Source organism: Notothenia rossii, assembly GCF_949606895.1.
Source record: "Notothenia rossii genome assembly, chromosome: 5".
Taxonomy (NCBI): Eukaryota; Metazoa; Chordata; class Actinopteri; order Perciformes; family Nototheniidae; genus Notothenia; species Notothenia rossii.
Window position 1 is genome coordinate 58,484,119 of NC_136903.1, and position 6,844 is coordinate 58,490,962.

Sequence of the window (6,844 nt, forward strand, 5' to 3'; positions counted from 1 at the left end):
CCTTCCAACACACATTGTAAAAAATAGCCTACTGTAAGTTAAGAAATCATTCCAATATGTACATCTTCTGATGTAACAACAATAACATTATAAATAGTAACACAGCTGAACATGGTATTGCACATTTAGCTTTCAGTGTTACTGACCTGAGATGTATTTATTACATGAATTAAGGTGACTGAGGATTTTTAACATACAGGGATGCAAACTCATCTGTATGAAAAAGGTGACAAGGATCCGAGCCCGCGGCTCCCCCACCCCACAGAATATCGGCTTTAAAATGAGGAATAACAGAGGATATTAGCAGAACAACTAAAGCAGCAGTGTTAATAATAACAGAAACGCCAAAGAGTCACATCTAATAGAAATATATAAAAGCATTTATTTTAAATTGTGTAGCAGTCAGTTTATCATTTTGGCAGCACTGTTGAGCATTTTGAAAATGTATTTTCATGCCTCTGTGCAAGGCTTAGTCTTTCTATCTTTATAGCCACATGGTGTTAAGTAATTAAGTTCATAAACTCAGCAAGTACTATACTTGGGCACAATTTTGAGATACTTTTACTTTATTTAAGTATTTCAATGTTTTGCTACTTTGTTCTTCTACTCCACTACAGTTCAGAGGTACATGGTGTACTTATACTCCCCTACATGTATTTAATACCTTTAGTTACTTTATAGATGTGGATGAATGATGTGAAATATAATCAAGTGTTAAATCAGACTTTAGTTCCACCTGGAGCAAATCCACAAGCTACCCTGCAGTATACAAAGTCATTCAAACTAGCTGCACCTTTAGCAGCTTTGAGAACACTTTCATGATCAATCATTATAAAACATATCATATATATTATTCTGAAATGGACCAATCTGCACAATGACTACTTTTACTGTCGCTACTTTAACTATATTTTGATGAGAATAGTTTTCTACTTTTACTTGAGGAACATTTTGAATGAAGGACTTTTACTGTAACAGAGTATTCCTACACTCTGGTACTATTACTTTTACTCAAGTACAAGATCTGAGTGCTTCTACTTTTACTCAAGTACAAGACCTGAGTGCTTCTACTTTTACTTAAGTACAATATATATATATATTTAAGCAATAGTTCACGACAGGCCGTGGTATATGTATATTATATCACAGCTAAGGGGCGTGGTTCGGCCCGACGCGAAAACTGACAAGTCAAATCAAGCAATCTGATTGGTCGATAGCGTTTTTGCGTACCTCTTTGATTACAGATTTGAAAACATCGTTGCTTGCTTTAAAAGTAGCACAATTCATTATGTTAAACCTTCAAAAGTATCTAGATATCCCTGCCCTAATGCCAAAGGAACTGCACACTGAATATGTTTTGCCGTTTGATGTCTATGTCTGGACCGCTGTGTCAAAAAGGAGGGCTTCTGCCCCGTTACTTCTCCGCTGCTTTCTTGTTCCAGTATTCAACCCAACGGTATACTGTTTTTCTCAGACGCGGAGGGATACTGACTTGTTGTGAAAAGTAAATTACAATTCTACCCGTGGTATACGCTCAGTATATCACGGCTAAGAACCAATCAGATTGCTTGATTTGACTTGTCCGTTTTATAAATATACTTATACCACCTCTGTTTATAGCCTATGAAAAAAACTATTAGAAATAGAAGGCTAAAGCTAAACGTTAACAGATAGTGAAAATATATGCTAGCTAGCTAGCTGAACGATTCCTTAAATAATATTGCCACAGAAAAACTTTTCAGTTCACATCACGCTCTGCCGCTCCGACAGGGAGCTCTGCTCTGAACACCTGAACGGCCCGTTCTAACAGCTGTTCACCGGCGGTCCAGTCTGTGCCACAGTGACTCCGGACGCGCAGTTAATATTAACGAACGCACCCGTAGGTAATGTAGCTGCTGAAGCTAGACCATCATCTCGGAGCAGCAGAGCCTTATTATACATCCATGAGCAGAGCCGACAGGCAGGAAGACTCGAGCACAGAGCTCGTACTTCATTATAATATATAAAAAAAGAACACCATGCGTGTCATGATGGCACATAACAGCTCACGGACGCAGATTACTCCGGTTCCCAGACCCCCCCATACCCCAAACATATTTTTATTGCAGATCTACATGAAATGACATGAAATCCCTGACAAATATGAATATACTGTATTCAACTTCATTAAAACGCTATTAACGTGCCTAAACTCAGTAATTCACTAAAAATATTTATATTTGAATGGAGCCTTGTCGGCAGATAAGGATCCCAAAACATAGCGGAGGGATCTTGATCTTGAAAAACAGTCCGTTGTTATCGTTTTTTAAACAGTCTGAATGAAACGGCAGCTCTCAGCTGTGTATTTACACAACTAATGGCTCATCAACCACAGCTCTCTCCCCCCCTCCCCCCTGATCTTTCTTCTCCAGCAGCTAAGTTAACTGTAGGTTACTCTGAGTGACAAGCTTACAGTAGACCAGTGCTTGAATTGGGCCGGTACTCACCGGTACGCAGTACCGGCACTTCTGATTTGTACCCATGTGGTACCGGCACTTCTTACTGAGTACCGGCAGGAAAATGCCGGTACTCAGCCGCCGGCAATATACGTATATATTGTAAACGCAACGCAGCGCAAATGTGGGTCTGACTCTGCCTCACAGAGGGTGAGTGGCTGTCTACATGACGTGGCCTGCCGACATTGCCATTTTCATACAGATCATACTAATCCCCTCGATTGGTCTCTGTGTGTCATTCAAGCTCGGGAGGGTGTGTGTTGGTGTATGTGTGGCGCGAGCTAGCGAGAAAGCGCGTGCACCGGTTACGTGTATTGTTGTTAGCATCTGGTGCTAGCTAGCTGCGCTAACGGATATAAGGAGCTGTTTCAACAACAAGGTGGAGGGAGAGTCCTTTGCTGTCAGACTGAGAGGCTGATAACTACAGCTCTGGTGAGGTAAATTACTCTCTGAGTCTTTAGATAGTTAACTTAGTTTAAGTTATCTCAGTGGGTCTCAAACGGTTCGGTCACCATTTATGTAAACACATATTTCCATTTGAGGGGGTAGTGATTAGTAAAATATGCATGAATAATTCAAACAAAATGTTAACTAGGTGAAAAAAGGTAAGATAAACTTGTTGAGAGCTAAAACTAGTCTTTGCTGTTGCCTCAAAGAGGAGCAGGGGGGAGAGGAGGGAGACAGGAGAGGCCGATTCAGGAGCCCAGACACACTCACAACTATAAATGAACCAAAAACAAATAAATAAACAAGTTTCAATGTTTTTTCAAATTGGATATTGTATGTTATTTGTTATGGCCATGTACTTATGATTTTATGATTATTTAAATGTATACATTTTTGTTTCATATGGGTGTAGTCTCTTTATTTCCCCCTCAAAATGCACCAGATTGATGCATTTAAGTCCCAACATTTAAAAAAAAATCTTACCGGGGGAGCATGCCCTCGGACCCCCCTATAGGATTTGAGGCCCGGCCCCACTGTTCCCAAATAGATTTGCAATTTTTTTTAAATAGTAACCCATCTCCATATGTTTCTTTTTGGGTAGTAGATTTAAACTAGAGGGCTATCACTTTGTGCAGTAACGCTATTGACAAATAAATCCAGCAAAATGGCACAAAAAACTGGTAGTGGCCTCAGGGACGAGGAGTCATTTAACCAGCCAGTAGGAGTCAAGCTTTACTTTCTTTTATATCCATAAAGAAAAAGTAAATCTGTTTACTGTTGTTTCATTATGGATGTTGAGAGGTATCCATATATCTCTTCATTTTGCTCTCAAATTGCACCAGATTGATGCATCTAACTTCAATATTTAAAAAAAAATGTTCCCGGGGGAACATACCCCCGGACCCCCCTAGACTAGAGGGTGTCAGGTCCACTCCCCACTTATAAAAATAGCACTTTACCACTGCACCCCCTCTAATCTCAGATGCACCCTGAGTCATTTTGATTAAGTACAGTGAGCCTTTCTAAAATATACAGTAAAGAGATAAACCCACCAGCATTATAGGATATACTATGACTTTGTGCGAAATACTTGTTGCTGATTTAGAGTACTGGCACCTTTTTTATTCCAATTCAAGCACTGCAGTCGACACAACACTGTCATTGCAAGTGACCCTCAGTTAGTTGACTTTTATGTTCAACTGCTAAATTCGTTACTGATAAAAAAGGGCTTTCTACTGTACCTAATTACCTTAACACTAGAATCGCCAGAGGTTTTTGTATAGGCCTACCTAAAACCGTCAAATCCCGCTATTAGATTGCAATTTTTAACAACATAGGGTGCTACATAACACACTTTCAGGAAAAGTCATGGACTGGGAGACTTTAATATTTTATTGAAAAAAAGTTACATTGCACACACACAACACACATCACACAAATTGACCCGATTGGTGGTTCTAGTGTTAAATAAACTCACTAATTAATTAAACTAGTTCAATACGCATTATATTTGATCTTATCATTCTTTATGAGCGCAGAAATAGTCTTAAAATCAGATCTGTTTTTTAAATGAAATCTGACGGCAGGCAGTTAGCTCTGCTCCCCTATGATAAATGCGCCGCACCTAATCTGGCCATTCAGCCACAGAGTTCCCTCTATACAAATCAAACTGTAGACGCTGTAAAAGCACCTATTGTTTTAAATAATGGTAAGAATGTGACCTGTGAGCCTTCTGAATTACCGTGGGACAGCACACTCTAAACTAAAATGTTCAATCAATAAAGTAACAACTTATCTTATCTTAATAATATCTTCATATTAATAATAATAATAATTAAAACTGCGGTCGCACTTGTGCGCGCAGTGATGAGCGGGCCCTCGCGTCCGTGCACCTGTCGGGGAGGGCGGCCGGTCGTCCCGGCGTCATGCAGACAGAAATGAGCCGTTTGTCATTTCTCAAATTTCGCGTCCCAGACTCCCAGGTCCTCCGGCAGCAACCCGGAAACGGATGTCGGTGTGCGGTCTGGAAGGAAAACTAATTTCTCTGAAGGCTCGTCGAGGATCGATTATCGAGGAGGCTGTCTGGAGGAGCCGTGACCGAGGATACTTTGATTTAGAGGAGAGAGGAGTGTCTCTGGAGGAGCTATAACCGAGGGTACACTGAAGTATTCTCCGGAGACGATTTCAGCCAACAGTGATGTTTAAAAGAGGCGTGACGCATGGCTGGATGTCAACGAAGCACAGCTCTGCAAACTGTTCCCGTTGTGATTATAAGTTATTCAAGATGATCAAATGTGCATCAGACTTTCTGCCCTTTACCGTTTGTTTGTTTACTCACTAATCACATCTCCCCTGGATGTTAGATTATGCTTTCATTGTGAGGCGATGTTTACAGTGAGAACAGCTGCTGAGGCCAGTGCAGAAAGCAGAACAGTGTGTATAGTATATATCGCTCAATAATATATGTAACAGGCCTACATTTCACACTTTATTTGAAGGCTTTAGGAGATATCTACAAATAAACAGTAGATATTTTTCATGAAACCATATAGTGCTTCACATAATAAAATATACAAGGGCTGTAGCCTGATATTTAGTTATGATTTAGGAGGTGTTTGTGTTTGTTGTACAATGTGTGTGTGTGTGTGTGTGTGTGTGTGTGTGTGTGTGTGTGTGTGTGTGTGTGTGTGTGTGTGTGTGTGTGTGTGTGTGTGTGTGTGTGTGTGTGTGTGTGTGTGTGTGTGTGTGAGTTGAAGGTGCAGGCAGACAGGCGGGTCTCAGTAGCTTAAAGGGGACCTATCATGCTATATTTGAATAATATATTGTAGGGCCATACCTATATAAGGTATATTTATAAGTTTTATTTTTCAAAATACCAAACAGATCATGCATTTTAGCCATGCCTCATTTTGCCTCACTCCAGCTCTGTCTTTGCATGAGCTGGAGCTGACAACCCCCCCCCCTCCCCCAAAGGAGGGGGCGAGGCACAAGCGTCATGTTACTATGCTGTTGCCATGCTGTTGCTATGCTGTTGCCATGCCACTGCAAGCTCTCATTCCCCTGATAGGTGGAGAGTTGACCATACAGGTGGAGTGCACCTCTGTGACATCATAGAGGTGCAAATCAGAATCCGCATGTATCAAATCCGTGGCAGCCCTGTTTTTAGGTCCCCTTTAAGGTAGTATGTGACATATAAATGGTCAAAAATGGTACATTCTCCATTAGCTTACGAGCTCCATGTTCAAGCGATCAACTATTCCTTCGCAATGTTGCATCACATTGAATATCCGCTTAAGTTGCCCTAGATTGGAATTTTTCCGATTATTTCCCTATGACGAATTAGCACAAATGTGCTTAAAATGCATGAAAAACGCCCATTTTTCAAAATGGCCAGCTTTCTGGGGGGCGGGGCTAATGAAAAGCAATTTGAAATATGTGTGCAATCATAATAGCAATGTGTATACAGCGTTTCGTGAATATCGGAAAAACTATATGCAAACAGTTTGGAGCAATTTGCGCCATGTAAATCGTCAAAAATGGTGTATTCGCTGTTAGCTTACGACCTCCACGAGTGATTTTTCAAAAATGTGCTCCGCAATTAAGTATCATATTGGATAGGGGCTGAACTTGTCCTGGATTGGAATCTTTCCGATCATTCCCCTAGGAGGAGTTGGCAAGAATGTGCTTAAAATGCATGAAAAACGCACATTTTTCAAAATGGCCGACTTCCTGGGAGGCGGCACTGATGGAAGGCAATTTGAAATATGTGTGCAATCATAATAGTAATGTATATATAGCGTTTTGTGAATATCGGAAAAACTATATGCGAGCAGTTTGGAGCAATTTGCGCAATGTAAATCGTCAAAAATGGTTTATTCGCTGTTAGCTTACGACCTCCACAA